At 40.6% G+C, this 24501-nt stretch overlaps 1 protein-coding gene across 5 annotated transcripts in view; it reads left to right on the top strand.

Annotated features, from left to right (window-relative positions):
• The first annotated feature begins 339 nt into the window (after positions 1 to 339).
• Positions 340 to 24501, top strand: part of UBAP1 (ubiquitin associated protein 1) — a 61425-nt gene continuing 37263 nt past the window's right edge. For 2 of the 5 annotated variants that reach the window (XM_082694613.1, XM_082694614.1), the window contains exons 1-2: positions 372 to 574; positions 14183 to 14262. The gene's annotated coding sequence lies outside the window, so the exon portion shown is untranslated. Of the gene's footprint in view, positions 575 to 14182; positions 14263 to 24501 lie in introns of all 5 variants that reach the window. The other 3 variants (XM_082694612.1, XM_082694616.1, XM_082694615.1) reach the window with 3 other exon arrangements.

Raw genomic sequence — 24501 nt, forward strand, 5'->3', positions numbered from 1 at the left:
TCGCCTTTCAACCCAATCTTTGTAAACGAGGAAAATGAGGCCCGGAAAGACCAGGCCACGGACTCGGACAAGAAGCCAGATATTCTGATTCCCAAATAGGTCTCATTAGCAAGTCTTTGTGCGTCCCTTGGCGGTTCCAACCTCTCAGGTGCTTACCTGGGCCCCAGCCTCTACACCTTACCCTTTCAGTGACCCCCAGCCTTCCCATTGCAAGGTCCACCCATTCCAATTGCAGCGGTCCAGGTAACTGGAGTTGTGGGGCGTGGAAGAGAGATTAGTTACGTCACTGTCGGCTCCTCCCATTGGCCCAGGGAGGGTGGAGCGCGGCGCCGTGACGCCAGACGCCCAAAGAGGCGGAGTGGTGAGGGGAAGGAGGAGGGAAGTAGGACTTCAACATGGCGGCTGTGGTACTGGCAGTGGCTACGGTGACGGCCTGGCCCGGGGCGGGCAGAGTTGGAGGTGGTGGCGTTCGCTTTCCCTAGGGTCGTCAGGAGCTCAGCGGGGACCGAGCCTGAAAGGCCGTCCGGCGCCAGCGCGTTTCGGCTTCTGGGACGACAGCGGCAGCGGCGTTCAGGTGAGGGGGCCTCCCGCTGGGAGAAGTGGGGGGGGGGAGAGAGGGGCGGAGTTGGGGGAGGGGACCGGTACCGGGAGACTGAACGGGGAGGATTCCCTGGGAAGAGGTTGGAGGCTAAGTGGGAAGAAAGGAGGTATAGTTGAGGGGGTAGGAGGAAAAAGGGGCCAGAGATCCGTGACTTGGTGAGGATTCTGGGAGAAAGGTCGGAGTAAGGGGACCAGAGTTGAAAGGGCGGAAGGCAGATGGGATGCGAAAAATGAATTCGGATTAAGGGGACTAATACCTTACTGGAAGACAGGCGCAGTAAATGTGTATCTGGCTGGAGTGAGAGCTAGGTGGGAATTAGAGGATGTCGGGGAGGAGGATCCAGGTTTTAGTAAAGAAGGCGAGTGATAGGGAGTTGAGATTGAGTTAGGGAAGTGAGATGCAGATTTACTTCTCCCAGAGGCGTTGAGATTAGGGAGAAAGGGAGGAACCAGGAGCCAGGGTGAGGGGTCTTTGGGGATTTCTTTGACGTTGTCTGGTCTTCTCCAGTATGTTTATATTTGCTCTTTTGTTTATTTCCTGGGTGGAGCCTTAACCTGTACAGTCCACTTGGGCCTCAGAAGCAGTCCCAAATCTTCACTGTGGAACATCAACTTGTCATTTATTTGATACCTATCAGGGATCTCTGACCTTTGATTGTCTCCACACAGACTAGCCTCTTGAAAATCAAAATACATTTTATATTAAGCCGAAATAAAAAATTGAGTTTTTAAACACCATAGAGTGTTAGAAAACGAGATTTGGTAACTTAGTTAACTATTAAATACTTGGTGTTCTAACTTATTAGTGTTTTTTCTCTTTCCTCAGTTGTAGTTATTAGCACTTGAGAAATTGGATAGACATGATGGATCTTTCTTTTTGGAATTTTGTCACACTTGATCGGGGGAAGACAGGGCACTTAATCTTTAGTGATAGCTAGTTCTTTCTAATTAATGTCCTGAACTAGTTAAACTGAAAGTTTGTGTTATTATTTTATAACAAAGAATGTGAAATTTTCATAGTCTTAAAGAATTGCATTTTCTGCATTAACTTATTAAGTGGAATGTTATAAATTAGATTTTTATTTCTAATCAGTTCTATTCTGTTTTTCTTTTATTATTTAACATTTAATGCCTACTATGCATTGCATTAAGAATCATTCTCATTTTGGAAATAGGAAAATTAATGTTTCTGTATCACTGCACAATAAAAAACTTACTAACTTGCTCTTACCTTGTTGGAAGAAAAAGTGTTACTTTGGAAATGATGACTGTGGAAGAAAATGAAACAGTGTGGCTATAAGAAGTTCCTGAAATTTTCTTTGACCCATTACTTCATTCTGACATATGTGGATCTGAAAGATTTTATAAATTTTTAAAGTAATCTCCAGATGCAATGTGGGGCTCGAACTCAATTCCAAGATTAAGAGTTGCATGCTCTTCCAGCTGAGCCAGCTAGAGCCTGTGAAAGATTTTATTTTTTATTTTATTTATTTTTTTACTAATTATTTTTATTAACATATAAGGTACTATTTGCTCCAGGGGAGATTTTATTTTTCATTTTGATTTTTACGATAACAGTAACAAAGTCCTGATGTGATAATATTAGGTCTATAGACAGTTCTTGCAGTGGTTGTTAGTTCACATTTCTTAGACTGGCAAATGTCACTTTATCTTGTGCGTCTTTTCTTTTGTATCTTAAATATGGCAACATACTTAAAATGAGGATTCTTTTTTTTTTTTTTTTTAAGATTTTATTTATTTGACAGAGAGAGAGATCACAAGTAAACAGAGAGGCAGGCAGAGAAAGAGGGAAAAGCAGGCTCCCTGTTGAACAGAGAGCCGGATGTGGGGCTGGATCCCAGGACCCTGAGATCATGACCTGAGCTGAAGGCAGAGGCTTAACCCACTGAGTAAAATGAGGATTCTTGAAGTTTAATTTCGTGACTATCTCTAAGTATTTTCAGCATTACAAATGTATTTTCATCACCCCAGAATATAAATGCCAGTATTAAATTTTTCCTTATCTCCATTTAAATCATTGAATGTTTTGAGAGTTTTTGTTTTGTTTTGAAGATTTTATTTGACACAGAGAGACAGCGAGAGAGGGAACACAAGCAGGGGGAGTGGGAGAGGGAGAAACAGGCTTCCTGCTGAGCAGGGAGCCTGATGCAGGGCTGGATCCCAGGATCCTGGGATCTCTTGACCTGTGCCAAAGGCAGACGCTTGACACTTAACAAATGAGCCACCCAGGTGCCCCTTGTTTTGTTTTTAAAATAAGCTCTACACTCAATATGGACTTGAATTCATGACCTCGAGATTAAGAGTTTGGGCCTACTGACTGGGCCACCTGGGCTCTCCTGTTTTGAGTTTTTTAACATGGAGATTATTTTAAGTAAATCTTTTTCCCACAAGCAACCCCCCCCCCCCCCCCGCCAAAAAAAAACAGTACCATCAATTCATTAATCAGGTAATTTTCTTTAGGTAGGCTTTTTAAGAAATGCAAAAGTTAGTCTGTAGTACTTTAAATATTAAATAGCTTTTTCTGGGTGCCTGGGTAGCTCAGTAGGTTAAGCAGCCAACTCTCAATTTCAGTTTAGGTCACGATCTTAGGGTCATGAGATTGAGCCCCGCGTGGGGTTCCGTGTTGGGTGTGGAGCCTGCTTAAGATTCTCAACCCCCCCCCCCCAAAAAAAGGGGTTTTCTTAGAATCAAAAAACCCTTGAATCTTAGAAATCAACTGAGTTTAGATTTTAGCATAGCTTGGGCATCCCTGCTTTTGTATCATGAAGATAAGTGAAAATCTGTCGTTTTTTCCAGAATCTAATAATTTAGGAAAGCCTTTCGGGTAGAGGAAGAAGTAAGCAGGTGTTTCTCTTCTAACCTGTACTGCACAATTTTGTAATATTAGAAATTATTTGAATTAAGAGTAATATTTTCCTATGAATTGAGAGTTGTAATTTTATGCTTTAAAAATTTTAGGTGAGGGGCGCCTGGGTGGCTCAGTGGGTTAAAGCCTCTGCCTTCGGCTCAGGTCATGATCCTGGGGTCCTGGGATCGAGCCCCGCATCGGGCTGTCTGCTCTGCAGGGAGCCTGCTTCCTCTTCTCTCTCTCTCTTCCTGCCTCTCTGCCTACCTGTGATCTCCGTCTGTCAAATAAATAAATAAAATCTTTGAAAAAAAAAATTTAGGTGAGAGTAGCAAGATTTAAAAAGGGAAGAGTGCTAACACTGGGCCTAAGCTAATGAGGAAGGCATTGTTAAGCACTTTACATAATCTTTTAATCTTTGCAATATGATTAGGTAGGCAGGTTGGGATCCACATGCTTTTTGGCTGTTGAGGAAATTGAGAATCAGTGAATTCAGTCATTTAAGGTTACAGAGATAAAATGGTAGAGTCTGAATTTGGACTTGAATTTGTTACACTTCAGTACCCAAACTATATCTGTTACACCTTTGTGACTCTTAGGCAGTCACAAGGTTGTTCCAATTCCTGTCAAGTAAATTTAAAGTATAACCACTGCTTTTAAAATAATGACATTTAAAACTACTTGTTCTTTTTGGAATAGTAGTGTAACTAGGATGATAATAGTTCATTAAAATTGTAGTCACTAAGATGTCATTAGTATTCTAGGAGGAGATGAATACCTGAATATTTTGTACTTAACAAAATAAACTGGATAAACTGGGTAAGAGACTAAAGTTTTCTTACTTGTATTGCTGAGTCAGGTAGCATTCAGTTCATGAAAGGCCAAAATTCGTATTTGGCAGTAGTCTGTATGTGTTCTCATAAGTCTGGATTGGTCATTATCAGTTGCTTAATTGCTTACCAAACCCTTCTAGTGGTTGAGTCACTGAATTGGCTTATGGTATTTGTAAATCTTGTGGTTACTGAGTCAAGAGCCAGCAGTATGTGTTTTGGTTGCCTCACTTCCTCCACAACACTTGATATTGTCAAACTTTTATTTTTTATTTATTTTTTAATTTTTTTTTAAAGATTTTATTTATTTATTTTACAGAGAGAGAGATCACAAGTAGGCAGTGGGCAGAGAGGCAGGCAGAGAGAGAGGCGGAAGCAGGCTTCCTGCTGAGCAGAGAGCCCGATGCGGGGCTCGGTCCCAGGACCCTGGGATCATGACCTGAGCTGAAGGCAGAGGCTTAACCCACTGAGCCACCCAGGCACCCCAATATTGTCAAACTTTTTTTTTTTTTTTAAAGATTTTATTTATTTAATAGGCAGAGAGGCAGGAGGAAGCAGGCTCCCTGCTGAGCAGAGAGCCCGATGTGGGGCTCGATCCCAGGACCCTGGGATCATGACCTGAGCTGAAGGTAGAGGCTTAACCCACTGAGCCACCCAGGCGCCCCAATATTGTCAAACTTTTTTTTTTTTTTTTAAAGATTTTATTTATTTAATAGGCAGAGAGGCAGGAGGAAGCAGGCTCCCTGCTGAGCAGAGAGCCCGATGTGGGGCTCGATCCCAGGACCCTGAGATCATGACCTGAGCTGAAGTCAGAGGCTTTAACCCACTGAGCCACCCAGGCGCCCCAATATTGTCAAACTTTTAAATTTTTTCCTAACCTAGTGGGTTTGAAATATTGTGTATTTTGTTTTTATTAACATTTCCTTAAGTTAAACATCCTTTTATGTGTTCATTATTTGTGCTTCTTCCGTGAAGTGTATATTCAAGTTCTTTGCCTCTTTTGAGTTGTTTCTCTTTTTCTGATTGACTTTTAAGACTTTTTTTAAAAAAGATTTTATTTATTTATTTGACAGAGCACACACACATGCACAAGCAGAGGGAGCAATAGGCAGAGGGAGAGGGAGAAGTAGACTCCTACTGAGGGGGTAGCCCAGTGCTGTACTTGATCCCAGGACCCTGGGACCATGACTTGAGCCAAAGACCAACCAACTTGACCAACTGAGCCACCCAGATGCCCTGAAAAGTTCATAATTTTAATTAATTGGAAATTTCAGTTATTTATTTATTTTTTATTTTTTTTAAGATTTTATTTATTTATTTGACAGAGAGAGATCACAAGTAGACAGAGAGGCAGGCAGAGAGAGAGGGAAGCAGGGTCCCTGCTGAGCAGAGAGCCTGATGCAGGGCTCGATTCCAGGACCCTGAGATCATAACCTGAGCTGAAGGCAGCGGCCTAACCCACCAAGCTACCCAGGCACCCAAAATTTCAGTTTTTTTATGGTTTGTGCTCTTTGTTTCATTTAGGAAACCCTTCTCTGCTAGGCATGCTTCTTTTTTTTTTTTTTTTTTTTAAGTTTATTTATTTGAGATTTACTTATTTATTTTAGAGGGAAAGAAAGTGTGACCAGGTTGGGGGGCAGGTAGTGGGAGAGGGAGAGAGTGTCCCAGGTAGACTTCTGAGTGCAGAGCCTGATGTGGGGCTTGAGCACAAGATCCTGAGATTATGACCTGGAGCTGAAATCAAGTTGGGCTGATAACTGACTGAGCCACCCAGGTGCCCCAAGTTTTTTTTTTTTTTATTTTTTAAGTAATCTCTACCCCCATTGTGGGGCTCTAACTCACGATCCTGATATCAAGAGTCACTTGCTTTACAGACTGAACCAGCTAGGTGCCCCAGGGCCTGAAGTATTTTAAAGCAAATCCCAACTTTCCTGTAAACACATTATTATGAACCTCTGATAAGGCTTTCTTTTAACAACATAACCACCATGCTATTATCCCATATGATAATTATTAGTAAGTCCTTTATAATCTAATGCCATCTATATTAAAATTTCTCTTACTGTCTTAAAAGTGTCACTTTAGGGGGTGCTTGGGTGGTGCAGTTGGTTGAGTATGTAATTATTGGTTTTGGCTCAGGTTGTGATCTCAGTCAGGGTCATCAGGTCAAGCCCAAGTCAGGCTCTGCTCTCAGCTCAGAGTCTGCTGGAGATTCTTCATCTCCTTCTCTGGAGCCTTCCATTCATACTCTCATATACTTTATCTCTCTCAAATAAATAAATCTTAAAAAAAGAAAAGTGTTAGGGCTCTTGGATGGCTCAGTCGGTTAAGTAACTGCCTTCAGCTCATGTCATGTTCCAGGGTCCTGGGATTGAGCTCTACTTGGGGCTCCTTGCTGAGCAGGGAGTCTACTTCTTTGTCTCCCTCTCCTTGTGCTTGCTCTTTCTCTCTCCAATAAATAAGTAAAATCTTAAAAAAAAAAGTGTCATTTTACAAGCAGTTTGTGCCATTCATAGTTCAGATAAGGTCTGTATTTATCACTTATTTGGCTTTCATGTCCAAGGCTTTTTTATTTGATAAGTACCCCTTTTTCATATGATTGATTCATTGGAGAAACCAGGGCATTTGTTCTGTAGCTATGCTACATTCAGTATCTGTATTCTTGTGGTTTTATTTTTTCCCACTTGCTTTTCTAATTTTTTTTTTAAAGATTTTATTTATTCATTTGACAGAGCACAAGCAGGCAGAGAGAATGGAGGAAGCAGGCTCCCTGCAGAGCAGAGAGCCCGATTCGAGGCTTGATTCCAGGATCCTGGGATCATGACCTGAGCCGAAGGCAGAGGCTTTAACCCACTGAGTCACCCAGGCGCCCTATCTTCTATTTTTTTTTTTTTTTAATATTTTACTTATTTATCTGACAGAGATCACAGGTAGGCATAGAGGCAGGCAGAGAGAGAGAGAGAGAATAGGAAGCAGGCTCCCTGCAGAGCAGAGAGCCCAATGAAGGACTCAATCCCAGGACCCTGAGATCATGACCTGAGCCAAAGGCAGAGGCTTAACCCACTGAACCATGGTTACAAGCTTGATTTGTTTATTTTTTTTAATAATTTATTGTTTTTTTCAGTTCTCTTGTGGTATATATGTGTATTTTTTTTCTTGTGGTGTATTTGACAAAATTTTAACATATTTAAGGTGTATATCCAAGTTTTAAAATTTGAAAATTGTTTCATATTATTCATTGGGTTATGGGTATTTGGGCAATATTTTCTTGATTGCAATACAATACAAAATTTTCAAAGATTTTATTTATTTATTTGGGAGAGAGAGAGAGAGAGAAAGTGTGAAACGGGGCAGGGTCAGGGGGAGGAGACTCCCTGCTGAGCAGAGAGACTGCCTTGGGATTTGATCCTGGGACTCCAGGATCATGACCTGAGCCTAAGGCAGACACACAACCTACTGAGCCACCCAGGTGCCCTAGAAGCTTGATTTATTTATTTATTTATTTATTTTTTTTATTTTTAAAGATTTTATTTTTTTATTTGACAGAGAGAGATCACAAGTAGGCAGAGAGGCAGGCAGAGAGAGAGAGGAGGAAGCAGGCTCCCTGTGGAGCAGAGAGCCTGATGCGGGACTCGATCCCAGGACCCTGAGATCATGACCTGAGCCGAAGGCAGTGGCTTAACCCACTGAGCCACCCAGGCGCCCCTAGAAGCTTGATTTAATTCATGTTTTTTATTTTTATTTTCTGATGGTGGGGGGAATAGCACCACATAGGTGGTGCTCTGTAATTACTTCTGCATCACAGTAGGATATATAAAATCACTTTCAGTGATTTTATTGTGTTCAGATGGTGTCAGCCTGATATTCTACTATAATATTCCCTATTAATCTTTTTTTATTTAAAGATTTTATTTATTTGACAGAGAGAGAATGCAAGAGAGAGAGCGAGAGAGCAGGAGGGTGTGTGGGCATGCACAAATGGGGAGTGGCAGGCAGAGGGAGAGGAAGAGGTAGGCTCCCTGCAGAGTAGGGAGGCCTGATAGGGGACTCGATTCCAGGACACCGGGATCCTGACCTGAGCTGAAGGCAGTCGCTTAACTAACTGAGCCACCCAGAGGCCCTATGTTTCCTATTAATCTTAACTTAATCGTTTAGTATCCACTAATGATACTTGAATCAGTTACTTAATTAGGAGTTGCGGGCTCCACCTGATTGGTTTAGTCGGTGGGTGTCTGCCTTTAGATTGGGTCATGATCCTGGGGTCCTGGGATTGAGCTCCCTGCTCAGCGGGGAGTCTGCTCTTTTTCTTTCCCTTTCCTCTGCTTGTACTCTCTCTCACTCTCAAATAAATAAATTTAGAAAAAAGTTGTGAAATGTTACCATCATCATGCTAATTCTGTTACATTTATGTTTTTGAGTACTGTTCTTCTCTAAAGAGCTTTCCCTCAGCAGCAGGATTATACTGAAGTATAGTTCCTATTTGAAAGGGTGGATGAGAACATTTACCATGATGAGAATTGTTGAATTACTATATTGTATACCTGAAGCTGCTATAATACCATGTTAACTATACTGGAATTAAAATAAAAAATAGTAAAAATAAAAAAAGGGAGGATGAATGCTGCATTCTTTTCATTAATCAATTTCAAAGTAAAGAGTTAGTGTAACAGTTTCTTCTTATGGTAACAGACTATTTTGAGTTCTTTCTTTCTTTCTTTCTTTTTTTTTTTTTTTTGAAGTATCCACACCTAGTGTAGAGCTCAGCGTGGGGCTTGAATTCAACAACTGTGTGATCAAGACCTGAGCTGAGATTAAGAGTTAGACACTCAACTGACTAACTGAGCCTCTCAGGTGCGCCCCCCACCCTTTTTGACTTTTCGTTTTCTTTAAAGATTTTATTTTATTTTTTATTTGAGATTGAGTGTACATGAGTTGGGGTGGGGGGAGCTTCTCCCTCCAGGGCTTGGTCTCAGGACCCTGAGATGATGACCTGAGCGGAAGGCAGATGTCCAACTGACTAGACCACCAGGTGCCCCAACTTGGTTTTCTAAGGATCTATTCTTTGAGTATTATCATAAACTCCTAAATTTATACCATGTATTTGAGCAATTATAGTCATTTTTTTTAAGATTTTATTTTTAAGTAATCTCTATACCCAGTGTGGGGTTTGAACCTATAACCCCAAGATCAAGAATTGTATGTTCTACCTGTAGGTGTTCTTTTTTATGAACAAATTGTTTCATTTTTTTTTTTAAGATTTTATTTACTTATTTGACAGACAGAAATCACAAGTAGGCAGAGAGGCAGGCAGAGAGAGAAAGGAAGAAGCAGGCTCCCCGCAGAGCAAAGAGCCTGATGTAGGGCTCGATCCCAGGACCCTGGGATCATGACCTAAGCTGAAGGCAGAGGCTTTAACCCACTGAGCCACCCAGGCGCCCCAAGTTGTTAGATTTTTTATCAATGGGAACCATTTCAGGTTGGTAGCTGATCTAAAATCCTTTTTTCCCCCCAGAGTTTTATTTATTTAAGTCCTCTTTACACCCAACATGAGCTTCAAACTCAACAGCCCTAAGATTGAGAGTCACCTGTTCTTCCAACTGAGCCAGCCAGGTGCCCCATGAACTATAAATCTTTGAAAGGCTTTTTTTGTATACAACAGATGGCCCAGGGTAATCTTACAAATTCTTCCTGTATTACCATTTCTTTAAGAATTAATGCAGAACTGATATCAAGAGCTCAACATGTGGTGCCAGGGATGCTCCCTGATACTGTCCTGGCTTCTACAAATATTTTTATTTAACATTTTTAAAAATATTATTTTGGGGGCACCTGGGTGGCTCATTCAGTTGAGTGTCTGTCTTTGACTAGGTTCATGATCTCAGGGTCATGGGATCGAGCCCTGAGTTGAGCTCCCTGATCAGCTGAGAGTCTGCTTCTCTTCTTCCTCTGCCCTACCCCAACTTGTGCTCACTCTCTATCTCTGAAATAAATAAATAGATCTTTAATTTTTTTATTTTCTTTCTTGGGGTGCCTGGGTGGCTCAGTTGGTTAAGCATCTGCCTTTGGCTCAGGTTAGGACACTTGGGTCCTGGAATTGAGCCCCATGTCAGGCTCTCTACTCCGCAGGGAGACTGCTTCTTCCTCTCCCTCTGCTTGCTGTTTCCCCTGCTTGTTTGTACTTTCTTTCTCTCTGTGTCAAGTAAATAAATACAATTAAAAAAATATTTTAAGATTTTATTTGTCAGAGAGAGAGCAGGGGGTTGTGCACAAGCAGGGGGAGCAGCAGGCAGTGGGGGAAGCAGGCTCTCCCTCTTGAGCAAGGAGTCCGATGTGGGACTCGGTGCCAGGACCTTGGGATCATGATCAGAGCTGAAGGCAGATGCTCGACTGACAGAGCTACCCAGGTGTCCCAATAAATAAAATCTTTTTTATTTTTTTAAGATTTTATTTATTTATTGGATGGAGAGAGAGACAGTGAGAGAAGGACTACAGCAGTGGGAGTGAGAGAAGGGGAAGCGGGCTTCTTGTGGAGCAGGTAGCCCGATTCGGGGCTTGATCGTAGGACCCTGGGATCATGACCTGAGCTGAAGGCAGATGTATAACAACTGAGCCACCCAGGTGCCCCCCAATAAATAAAATCTTTAAAATTTTTAAAATTATATATATATATATATATATATATATTTTAGATTTTATTTATTCATTTGACAGAGATCACAAGTAGGCAGAGAGGCAGGCAGAGAGAGAGAGAGAGAGGAGGAAGCAGGCTCCCCGCCGAGCAGAGAGCCAGCCCTACACGGGACTCGATCCCAGGACCCTGAGATCACGACCCGAGCTGAAGGCAGCGGCCCAACCCACTGAGCCACCCAGGCGCCCCTAATTTTTTATATTTTTAAGTAGGCTTCATGCACCATATGGGACTTAAACTAATGATCAGTAGTTGTATGCTATACCATCTGAGCCAGCCAGGTACCCTTACACACATTTTTTAAAAATCACAAGTTCATATTGACTTTTATAATTCAGATTTAGGAACTATAGGGTTTTTACTTCTTTAATATTGTAATTGTCTTTTTTCTCTCTCTTACATAAAAAGTCTTGGTTCCTTACAATACAAGCGTAATTATTTACTATATTGGATATTCACATAAAATGGCTTTAAAATGGTAATACTAATATTATCGCTAACAAAAAAAAAATCTAAAATCTTTCTAGTTCTTTATGTTTTTGGAACATAACACACTAATATGCAGTTAGAATACTGAGTTCTGGAGTCAATGAAATAATTTTCTGGGTATGGTCATTAATTTTATGTACAGTTAGGTTTTTTTTTTTTTAAAGATTTTATTTATTTATTTGACAGATCACAAGTAGGCAGAGAAGCAGGCAGAGAGAGAGGAGGAAGCAGGCTCCCTGCCGAGCAGAATGCCCGATGCAGGGCTCAGTCCCAGGACCCTGGGATCATGATCTGAGCTGAAGGCAGAGGCTTTAACCCACTGAGCCACCCAGGTGCCCCAGGTGTTTTTGTTTTTTTTTTTTTTTTTTTAGATTTTTATTTATTTATTTTACAGAGAGATCACAAGTAGGCAGAGAGTCAGGCAGAGAGAGGGGGGGAGGCAGGCGCTTTGCTGAGCAGAGAGCCCGATGTGGATATTGATCCCAGGACCCTGAGATCATAACCCTGGGCCGAAGGCAGAGGCTCAACCCACTGAACCACCCAGGTGCCCCTACAGTTAGGTTTATTTGTTTCAACTTGTAATCATTTAGGGATCTAAAAAGTTAAGTTTTATTATTTGGAATATGTAATACATAGTTACTTTGAAAACTCAATATGGAGATAAGGAAAAGTAAAACTTACTTGTAACCCATCATTTGAAATACCGGCTATTATAATACTTGCATAAAATGTTTGCATAACTAACATTGATTGAAAACATACCTATGGAGGACTGTTTTAAGTACTTGAAGTTCATTATCTTGTTTAATCCTTAAAATAATCCTATGAGATAGTTTCTATTATTATCCCCATTTTATAGGTTGGGTACCTGAAGTTCAGTTATGTTAATTTGTTCAAGGGGTACACAGCTAATAAGTGGCATAACTGTGACTCAGACTCTGATTTTTCTTAGTCCAAAACTTACCTCCATTACTGTGTGTTCTCTTTTCATTTTTTTTCTATGCTTATAAACAGTTAATTTTAAACTATATTTCATACATTTGGTTATTATTTGTTTTGTTTACAGTGTCTTTTTAGGAGAAGTTTTTAATGAAGTCCACTTTATTTTTTCTTTAATGGTTTGTGTTTTAGTTGTTATATCTAAGAAATTATTATCTAACATCAGAATGATTATCTAAGGTCAGAATGATTTTCTTGATGTTCTCTTCTAGAAGTTTTATGGTTTTAGATTTTATAACGTCTGTGGTGCATTTTGAGTTAATTTTTCTGTATATGATGAGAAGTGTGGATGGGAGGTTTTGTGTTTTTAAAAAAATTTTTTTGGATGTAGATATCTATTTGTTCCAGTACCTTTTTTTGAAATAATTACCCTTTCTCTGTTGATTGCTTTTTTGTTTTAAAAATATTTTGCGTATATGTGGGTCTGTTTTTGGATTCTGTTCTGTTGCTCTGTTTGTCTTTAACTTTTATAGAGGGTTTTCTATTTGATTACCAGGAACTGATATAAAAATATATGGGTTTTTTACTATAGGTGATGGTTTTCTGGTACCACCTTTCTTTGTTCCTTAGAGTAAGTACAAGCCATTGACATGTGGAACTACTTTTATTAATATAAGATTTAGGAGCTACCTGGGTGGCTCAGTCGGTTAAGCATCTGCCTTCAGTTCAGGTCATGATCCCAGAGTCCTGGGATTGAGTCCTGATCCGGCTCCCTGCTAAATGGAGAGCCCGTGTCTCCCTTTGTTCCTCACCTTGCTTTTGGTTGCTCTCTTTCAAATAAATAAATAACAGTTTTAAAAAGATTTAAGGGGGCGCCTGGGTGGCTCAGTGGGTTGAAGCCTCTACCTTCGGCTCGGGTTGTGATCCCAGGGTCCTGGGATCGAGCCCGGCATTGGGCTCTCTGCTCATTGGGGAGCCGGCTTCCCCGCCACTGCTCTGTGCCTGCCTCTCTGCCTACTTGTGATCTCTGTCTGTCAAATAAATAAATAAGTCTTGGGGCACCTGGGTGGCTCAGTGGTTAAGCCTCTGCCTTCAGCTCAGGTCATGATCCCAGGGTCCTGGGATTGAGCCCCGCATTGGGCTCTCTGCTCAGCGGGGAGCCTGCTTCCCCTCTCTCTCTCTGCCTACTTGTGACCTCTCTGTCAAATAAATAAAAAATATCTTTAAAAAACATAAATAAGTCTTAAAAAAAAGATTAGGAAGACGAGGAGGTGCTAGTAAATCTAGTAACTATTGCTTATATTATTTTTTTAATCTTTATACTAACCCTTCTTCGATTCACTCCATTGTACCATTTAATTTAATTTTTCTTCTATTATTAATCTTTGTTTTTATTCATAAGAAGAATGCATTAAGTTTTGTTATCAGAGATAAATTACAACCTATTTTGATAGATACCTATTTGATAGATACTTACATAGCAGGTTAAGATTAATTTAAAGATCTCTGTCCTTTTTGTGTCTTTTTATTATAAATCATTTCATGTTAAGGTTTTTCAGTTGTAAAAGAGAGAAGCAAGATTCTGTTGTGTACAGTAGTTCCCCCTTATCTGCAGAGAATATGCTCCAAGATTCCCAGTGGATTCCTGAAACTTTGGGTAGTGTGAACCCCCTATATACAGATGTTTCCCAACTTAAAGTGGTTCGATTTATAGTTTTTTGACTTTACGAGGTGAAAGCAATATGCATTTATTTATTTTATCATACCCAGGCACCCTGGTATGAGATACTCTCTTATGATACTGGGCAGTGACAGCAGCTGCAGCTCTCAGCTAGCCATCTGACCATGAGGTAAACAGCAGATACACTTATAACCATTTTGTACCCATACAGCTGTTTTTTACTTTCAGTATAGTATTCTGTAAATTAAAGGAGATATTCAACACTTTATTATAGAATAGACTGTGTGTTAGATTATTTTGCCCATGTGTAAGCTAATATAAATGTTCTGAGCACACTTAAGGTAGGTGAGACTAAGCTATAGTGTTCAGTAGGTTAGGTGTATTAAATGTGTTTTAGACTTAGGATTTTTTTCAATTTATAATAGGGTTATTGAGATATCACTCCATCATAAGTTGATGAAGTTCCGTACTATATTTTTTCTTGTACAGATATACATATGATCAATTTTATTTAATTTTAAGAAGATTTTGTTTGTTTGTTTGTTTATTTATTTATTTATGTATGAGAGAGAGTGCACGAGGGTGGAGGGAGGAACAGAGGAAGAGGGAGAGAATCTTAAGCAGGCTCTAAGGCCAATGCAGAGCCTGACATGGGACTTGATCTCATGACCCGAAATCAATTGAGTCAGCTACTTGACTGACTGAGCCACCCAGGCACCCCTAAAAGACTTTATTTTATTTTAATTTTTAAAGATTTTATTTATTTATTTGGGAGAGTGAGCGCATGAGCAGGGAGGAGAGAGAGAAGCAGGGTCCCTGTGAGTAGGAAGCCTGACTTGGGGCTAAATCCCAGGACTCTGGGATCATGACTTGAGCCAAAGGTAGGTACTTAACTCACTAAGCCATCCAGGTGTCCCAAAATATTTTATTTTTAATCTCTACACCCAACATGGGGCTTGAACTCAGAACCTTGAGATCAAGAGTCACCTGCTCTACCAACTGAGCCAATCAGTTGTCCTAGATGTGATCAATTTTAATTTATAAATTAGGCATAGTAAGAAATTAACAACAGTAATAAAATGGAGCAATTATAATGACATATATTGTAATAAATTGTGTGAATGTGGTCTCGAAGTATCTCATTATACTGTACTTCTTGTGAAATGATAAAATGTCTGTGTTGAAGCGAGATAAGTTACGTAGGCATTGTGACATACCATTAGGTTACTGTTGACCTTCTGATGATAGGTCGGAAGGAAGACCATCTCCCTCTATGGGGTTGTGCCATCTTTATATTGTTTGTTTCCTGGTGTACTGCACAGTGTTCCCTTTGGGGTGAATTCTCAAGTTTGGTGAACAGGGCTCTGTTAGATTTTTGATTCCATGGGAAAAACCATTCAAATTTCACATGACTCCCAACAGTCAGAACAATGTAATCCACAAGACTCCTGGAAGAATAAAAAATTTGTTTGTTATTTCCTTCAGGTCAGATTCATAACCCATGGTGTGATATTTAGCTTGTGTAAAATAAAAGTTACCTAATTTATCATATTGGCTACTTGTAAAGTAGGGTTATTAGTGTTAAATAGTAAGCATTTTCTTCTTAAAAAAGTGGGTGTGGACTGTGTATACTTAGTCATAGATTCAGCAAGTGATTACATGTGTTTATGTGCTCTCATAACTAAGAATATGAAGGAAGTCTTGTGGTATTTTTCTTATGTGTATGAGCGCATAAAAGCCTCTAAAGTCTATAGTTACAAAAGAATAGATCCAGACCCTGAATTTTGAAAATGTTGTCAGATCATTTACTCCAGACTTCTCTTTTTACAGAAGTAGCCCTGAGTTCTTTTTTTTTCCACCCAAAGGTTTTGATAGGCCCTAAACCATCCCAAATTGATGGAAGAGTTAAGACTGGTACTCATGTTTTTAACTGTCCAGGGTGCTCTTTTCTCTCTTACGTGAGGTGTGATGTGATTTTTTTTTCTTTTCTTTTTTTTTCTTAAAGATTTTATTTATTTATTTGACAGACAGAGATCACAAGTAGGCAGAGAGGAAGGGAAGCAGGCTCCCCGCTGAGCAGAGAGCCCAATGCAGGGCTCAATCCCAGGACTCTGGGATCATGACCTGAGCCAAAGGCAGAGGCTTTAACCCACTGAGCCACCCAGGCACTCCGGTGTGATGTGATTTTTGAGAGTTGGGGAGGAGATGACATTTTTGTTTCAGTTACCTCTTGAAATTATTTTCCCCCCAATGTTAAATCACAGTTTAAAGAATTGAGGGGTGCCTGGGTGGCTCAGTTGGCTAAACATCTGCCTTCAGCTCAGGTCATGATCTCAGGGTCCTGGGATCAAGCCCCATGTCAGGCTCCAGGCTCAGCAGGGGAGTCTGTTTCTTCCTCTGCACTTCCCCCTGTTTACTCTCTCTCAAATAAATTAATAAAATCTTTTAAAAAGAATAGAATTGATAGGTTTATGGCTGTATCTCCTTTTGGGACTTTTTTTATGTTAAAAAATGTTTTTAAAGATTATTTGAGAGAGAACAAGTGGGGAGAGGAACTGAGGAAGAGGAAGCACTGAGCAGGGAGCCTGATGTGGGGCTTGATTCCAGGACCCTGAGATCATGACCTGACCCAAATGCAGATGCTTAACTGACTGAGCCACCCAGGTACCCTATTAACATTTTTTTAAAAAATTAATTTAAGAATTTTAATGAATTGGCTAATGTAGAGGGGTTAAGGATAAAAAGAAGAATTATACGGATTAAAAATTTCTAATTAGCTAATACCTTATGTTACGACTCCCTGTTTACTTGTAATTAGCCATTACTTTGCTGTACTTTGTTAGTCTTTTTTTTTTTTTTTTAAAGATTATTTATTTATTTATTTGACAGACACAGAATACAAGTAAGCAGAGAGGCAGGCAGAGAAAGAGGAGGAAGCAGGCTCCCAGCTGAGCAGAGAGCCCGATGTGGGGCTTGATCCCAGGATCTGGGATCATGACCTGAGCCGAAGGCAGGGGCTTTAACCCACTGAGCCACCCAGGTGCCCCTATTTTGTTAGTCTTATAGGCCTTATGATTTCAGACTACTGGTAACTACAAAAGTCATTGCTTACCTTTCTCATTGTAAACAAAAACAAAACAAACTTTCTCATTGTAAGGGTATTTTTTTGTCTAGTTATATTTTCAAAATACATATTATTTGGGAATATTAGTTATAAAATCATATTTTCAGAAAGTTTAAGGGGAGATGTCAAGCAAATATGAAAAGACCTCCCCTTCTAAAGATTAGACATGGTGCTAGGTGCTGATAGGATTAAGAGGAACCCAACATTGAGGAAAATCCTTGTCTGGATTTCCTGACCCAATTTGGAATTAGCTAGAGTTCTTTTTTTTTTTTTTTTTTTTTAAGATTTTATTTATTTGAAAAAGAGAGCAAGAGCATGGAAGGAGAAGGGACAGAGGGAGAGGGAGAGGCAGGCTCCCCACTGAGCAGGGAGCCTGGTCCTGTGAGGATCCCAGGACTCTGAGATCATTCATGATATGAGCTGAGTGCAGATAAGTAACCAACTGAGCCACTGAGGTGCCCTGAATTAGCTAGAGTTCTTAACTGCAGTCCTCATAAAATCAGATTGGAGTAGTAATTTACTTTGACAATACTATATTATCTTTTTATGTACTTCATGTTGCTTTTTAAATTTTAGCAAGTTAATATTCTCCTATAACCAGTTTGTATTAAACTGTGTGAAACTAACTTTGTATTGAGTTGCTCTTCTTCTTCTTCTTTAAGAATTTTTGTTTATTTATTAGATGGAGAGAGAACACAAGCAGCAGAGCAGCAGGCAGAGGGAGAGGGAGAAGCAGACTCTCTGCTGAGCAGGGAGCCTGATGTGGGGCTTGATCCCAGGACCCTGGGATCATGACCCAAGCTGAAGGCAGTTGCTTAACCCACTGAGCCACCCAGATGCCCCCCCCCCTTTTAAGATTTATTTATTTGTTGATTTGACAGAGAGAGAGAGAAAGAGGCAGCAAAAGAAGAAACACAAGCAGTGGGAGTGAGAGGGAGAAAGCCGGCTCCCTGCCGAGCAGGGAGTCCTATGCAGGACTTGATCACAGGACCCTGGAATCATGGGCTGAGCCACCCAGGAGCCCCACTAGTTGCTCTTCTTATAGCCTTAAGTATGCTGTATGATTAATAACTTTTTAGTTTTTTATTTTATTTTTTTAAAAGATTTTATTTATTTTCTTGACAGAGATCACAAGTAGCCAAAGAGGCAGGCAGAGAGAGAGAGGGGTAAGCAAGCTCCCTAATGAGCAGATACCCTGATGCGGAGCTTGATCCCAGGACCCTGGGATCATGACCCGAGCAGAATGCAGAGGCTTAACCCACTGAGGCACCCAGGCGCCCCTAATAACTTTTTTAAAACTTCATTTGCAAAAATAATTAGAAAACTTGTGCATTACAGCAGTTTGTCTTTTTTTTTCCTTTTAATATTTATTTATTTGAGAGAGTGCGAGAGAGTCCATGCAGGCTGGGGTGGGGTAGAGGGAGTGAGAATTCTCAGGTAGACTCCATGCCCAGCACAGAGTCAGATGCAGGGTTCAATTCCAGGATCCTGAGGTATGACCTGAGCCAAAACCAAGAGTTGGATGTTCAACTGTCTGAGCCGGGGCGCCTGGGTGGTTCAGTGGGTTAAAGCCTCTGCCTTCGTTCGGCTCAGGTCGTGATCCCCAGGGTTCTGGGATCAAGCCCCGCATCAGGCTCCTCTGTGCTCAGCAGGGAGCCTGCTTTCCCCCTCTCTCTTTCTGCTTGCCTCTCTGCCTACTTGTGATCTCTGTCTTTCAAATAAATAAATAAAATTTAAAAAAATACAGTTTAAAAAAAATAACCTTCATTTTCTGGGGCATGTAGATGGCTCAGTTGGAAGAGCATGAACACCTTGATGTTGGGGTTGTAGTTTGACCCCACGTTGGGCATAGATTACTAAGAATAAATAAAAAAAAAATAACCATCATATTCTAGTTTTTTCATAGGATAAGCATTTTATTGGATTATAAGTCTCAGTTATTTTTGCTCAGTACCTTTCCAAGTAGAATGAAAATAGGAATTATGTATTTGGGCAGTTGCATCATGTTACTATGCCTTTGATAGATCTGGAATTTATTTTGGGATGGAGTATGAGGGGAGCATCCAGCTTTTTTCTAGGTGACTACCTGTTGTTCATTACTTCATAAATTCTATTATTTTTTAAATATTTTATTTATTTATTTGTCAGAGAGAGAATGTGCACACACAAGCAGGGAGAGTGGCGGCAGAGGGAGAAGAAGGCTCCCTGCTAAGCAAGGAGCCTGATTGGGGGGGGGGGGGGACTCTATCCCAGGACCCTGGAATCATGACCCATGCCAAAGGCAGACACTTAACCAGCTGAGCCACCCAGGCATCCCAACGTTTCCTTGCACAAATTTTAAATGGCAGCTTTACTGTATACTACATTTCCATATTTTGGTAATTTTTTAGGGATTTCTGTTCTGTTCCACTGATCTGTGTGCCAGTATGGCATAGCTGTGTTACATCTTACAGTAAACATTTTAATATCTGATAGGCTAGTTTCCATTATTATCTTTAGAATTTTCTTGGCTATTGTTGCATATATTGTTATTTCTGTATGAGTGTTATCTATCTATTTACATTTATTTATTTATTTTAAAAAGATTTTATTTATTTATGACTGATAGAGATAGCAAGAGAGGGAACACAGCTCGGAGGAGCTGAGAGGGAGAAGCAGGTTCCCTGCTGAGCAGGATGCCCCATGTAGAGCTCGATCCCGGGATGCTGGGATCATGACCTGAATAGAACGCAGACGCCTAATGACTGAGCCTCCCAGGCGCTCCTCCGTATGTACTTTAGAGTCATCTTTTCTAGTTAATTAAACAGAAGACTGTAGTTTTCACTTTTATCTTGCTAAGTAGAGAAACTTAGGGAGAATTGATCTTAATGATGTTGCATGTCCTAATCAAGGTTTATCATATGTTTTTCCAATTATGTAAGTCCTCTTTTCTTTCAGTAGAGCTTTAGTTTCTTTTGTTGTATCTTAAGTTTATTCCTGCTTCTTATCTTTTGGGGCAAATTGTATGTTTCCATTATATTTCTTATCTAGTTATTGTATACATGAAGGCTGTTTATTTCAAAATACATGTTGGAGATACTTTGGCTTTGGTTCCAGACTACTACAATAAACTGAACATCACAATGAAGCAATTCAGATGAATATTTTGGTTTCTAGGTGCATGTAAAAGTTATATTTACACTATACTGTAGTCTTTGAAGTGTGCAATGGCATTGTGTTTAAAAAAACCAATATACCTACTTCCATTAAAAAATACTTCGTTGGTCAGAAATGTTGCCCATCATCTGAGCTTTCAGCAACTTGCAATTTTTTTTTTTTTAAAGATTTTATTGGGGCACCTGGGCGGCTCATGGGTTAGGGCCTATGCCTTCGGCTCGGGGTCCTGGGATCGAGCCCTGAGTTGGGCTCTCTGCTCAGCGGGGAGCCTCCTTCCTCCTCTCTCTGCCTGCCTCTCTGCCTGCTTGTGATCTTTGTCTGTCAAATGGATAAATTAAAATAAAAAAAATGTTTAAAGATTTTATTTATTTGACAGATGAGCTCACAAGCCAAAGGCAGAGGCTTTAACTCACTGAGCCACACAGGTACCCCTGAAGCAACTTGTAATTTTATTGTTGGTGGAGGGTCCTGCCTCAGTCTTGATGGCTCCTGACTGATCCAGGATGGTGGTTGCTAAAGGTTGGGGTGGCTGTGGCCAGTTCTTAAAATAAGACAGGAATGTAGTTTGCTGCATCCTTGACTTTTTCTTCCATAACAATTACTTCTTAGCATGAGATGTTGTTTGGTAACATTTTACCCACAGTAGCCTTTCAGAATTGAGTCGATCCTCTCAAACCTTGCTGCTACTTTATCAGCTAAGTTCATGTAATGTTTGGGGCACCTCAGTTATTAAACTTCTGCTTTTGGCTTCGGTCACGATCTCAGGGTCCTGGGATTGAGTCCCACATTGGGCTCCCTGCTCTGCGGGGAGCCTGCTTCTCCCTCTCCCACTCCCCCTGCTTGTGTTCCCTCTCTCACTGTGTCTCTCTCTGTCAAATAAATAAATACAATCTTAAAAAAAAGTTTTATGTAACATCTGAAATCCTTTGTCGTCATTTCTGCCGTCTTCAAGGCATTTCCACCAGGAGTAGATTCCATTTTAAGAAACCACTTTATTTTTTCATCCATGAGGAGCAACTCTTCATCCATTAAAGTTTTATCCTGAGATTATAGCAATTCAGACACATCTTCAGGCTCCACTTCTGTTTCCTTTTCTATTTCTACCACATTGCACTTACTTTGTCCACTGAAGTCTTAAAATTTCAGTACGTAAAAAACTGTGTGAAGTGCAGTAAAGCAAAATACAGTAAGGCAAAGTGTGCCTGTATTAATTTGTACCCGGAAACACTTCATTGTATTCTCTTATATTTGTAATAATTTTTTAGTTCTGGGGTTTCCCTGGGAAGCAGTCTCTTTTCTAACTTTTTATATCTTTTAACCTCTTTCATCTAATGTTAAATAACAATGTTAAAAAATTATGATAATAATGGACATCATTATAGTGTTCCTGTGCTTAGCAGGAATCTTGTTTCCCCATGAGTCAGCATTCTCTGACTTTGGTATTGAGGGAGATGGTTTTCATTGTTGCTTTTAACCTCATGTTAAGAAGAGGACCATATGATTTTTTTTTTTTTAAGATTTTATTTATTTATTTGACAGAGATCACAAGTAGGCAGAGAGGCAGGCAGAGAGAGAGAGAGGAGGAAGCAGGTCCCCTGCTGAGCAGAGAGCCTGTTGCGGGGCTCGATCCCTGGACCCTGGGATCATGACCCGAGCTGAAGGCAGGGGCTCAACCCACTGAGCCACCCCGGCGCCCCCCCCCCCCCCATATGACTTTTCTTAAATCTGTTAATGAATGGTGAAATGTACCAACAGATGCATAGTATTGAGCTATACTGAATTTGTGGACTAAATTTTTCTACTTGGACATGATGTATTCCTATAATGTATTATTAAAATTGGTTTGTCCTTTTTATTTTGAGAAATTTTAAGAAAGATTTTATTTATTTATTTGACACACAGAGAGAGAGAGAGAGAGAGAGAGAGAAATCAAAAGTCGGCAGAGAGGCAGGCAGGCAGAGAGGGGGAAGCAGGCTCCCCGCTGAGCAGAGAGCCCAGCGCAGGGCTTGAATCCCAGGACCCTGAGATCATGACCTGAGCCAAAGGCAGAAGCTTAACCCACTGAGCCCCCCACATGTGCCCCTATTTTGAGGATTTTTAAAATCTCTGTGCATACATGAGATTTTTCTGTAATTTTCTCTTTAAAGGCATCAGTATTATGCTTGCTTTAAAAAAAAAACTTTAAAGCTTTCCTGTGTGTTAAACTCAAACTACAGTTAGGTTTCTTTTGGTTGCAAGAGCTCTTTGATGAGTTTTTCTGTTTCCTTTGTAGTGTACTCATCTGGTTAAGATTTCTGCCTCTTGTGGAGTTAGTTATTTATTTGACAGACAGAGCTCACAAGTAGGCAGAGAGGCAGGCAGAGAGAGAGAGGGGAGGGGGGAAGTAGGCTCCTCACTGAGCAGAGAGCCAGACTCTCGGGGACTCCATCCTAGGACCCTGGGATCATGACCTGAGCCAAAGCCAGACGCTTTAACCCACTGAGCCACCCAGGCGCCCCCTTGTGGAGTTAGTTTTCATAAATAATACTTTCCTGGAAGATCATTTTATCCAGGTTCTCATGGAGATGAACAAAGCAGTGTCTTTGGATTATTTTAATTTTCTCTGTTTTGTACACTTTTTTCTCTCTTTTTAAAGTTAAGTTAGGGGTGCCTGGGTGGCTTAGTTGCTAAGTGTCTGTCTGCAGCTCAGGTCACGATCCCAGGGTCCTGGGATTGAGGCCCACATTGGGCTCCCTGCTCTGCGGGAAGCCTGCTTATCCCATTCCCTCTTCTCCTGCTTTTTTTCCCTCTCTCTTTCTTTCTCTATCAAATAAATAAATGAAATATATTTTTTTAAAATAGATAAAATTTTAGAAAGAAAAAGTTAGTTTTGATGGTTTATGTATTTTCCAAAGAACCAGCTCTCTTGGGTTTATTTATTAGTATATCAATTTCTGATTTTTTTAAAAGATTTTATTTATTTATTTGACAGAGAGATATCACAAGTAGGTAGAGAGGCAGGCAGAGAGAGAGAGAGGGAAGCAGGCTCCCTGCTGAGCAGACAATCAGGGGAGCCACCGAGGCGCCCCAATAAATCAGTAGTTCCTAAGACCAATAATAATACCATACAAATGGTCCTAGGTTACAGACTTCATGGAAGTATAACAGCTGTTTCACTTTTTTGAGGATAAAGAATGTAATCCATGATGAAGAGCTAATGTTACGAACTGACCCAAGTAACACTGTATCACTAAGCATGAAACAGAAACTACAGGAAGCAGAAGAACTAAATAGAAATATATAATTAATAAGATAGATATAATTTATATCATATCAAAAGCACCCTGAAAGCAGGATATACCACAAGTATCCAAAGAACACTATAAAAACCTAAGTAAATACTAGGCTACAAAGAAAATTCCAATAAATATTCAAAATCAGAAACAGCACAGTCAATAGTCAAAAGGCCAAAAATAAATTAGGAATTAATGACATCAGAAAACAAAAAGGCGAGGCGCCTGGGTGGCTCAGTGCGTTAAAGCCTCTGCCTTCAGCTCAGGTCATGATCCCAGGGTCCTGGGATCGAGTCCCGCAACTGGCTCCCTGCTCAGCGGGGAGCCTACTTCTCCCTCCTTCTCCTTGCCATTCCCCCTGCTTGTGCTCTCTCTCTCTCAAACAAATGAAAAAGTCTTAGAATAAAGGTCGTGATCTCAGGGTCCTGGGATCGAGCCCTGCATGGGGCTCCATGCTTGCTAGAAGAGTGTGCTTGTCCCTCATCCTCTCCTCCCGCCCTCGCCTCCTGCTTGCACTCTCTCTCTAATAAATAAATATATTTTTAAAAATTTTATTTATTTAGGGGCGCCTGGGTGGCTCAGTGGTTTGGGCTGCTGCCTTCGGCTCGGGTCATGATCTCAGGGTCCTGGGATCGAGCTCTGCATCAGGCTCCCTGCTCCGCGGGAAGCCTGCTTCCCTCTCTCTCTCTCTCTCTCTCTGCCTGCCTCTCTGCCTACTTGTGATCTCTGTCTGTCAAATAAATAAATAAAATCTTTAAAAAAAATTTTTATTTATTTATTTGACAGACAGAGATCACAAGTAGGCAGAGAGGCAGGCAGAGAGAGAGGGGGAAGCAGGCTCCCTGCTGAGCAGAGA

Source organism: Mustela nivalis (genome assembly GCF_964662115.1).
Source record: "Mustela nivalis genome assembly, chromosome: 13".
NCBI lineage: Eukaryota > Metazoa > Chordata > Mammalia > Carnivora > Mustelidae > Mustela > Mustela nivalis.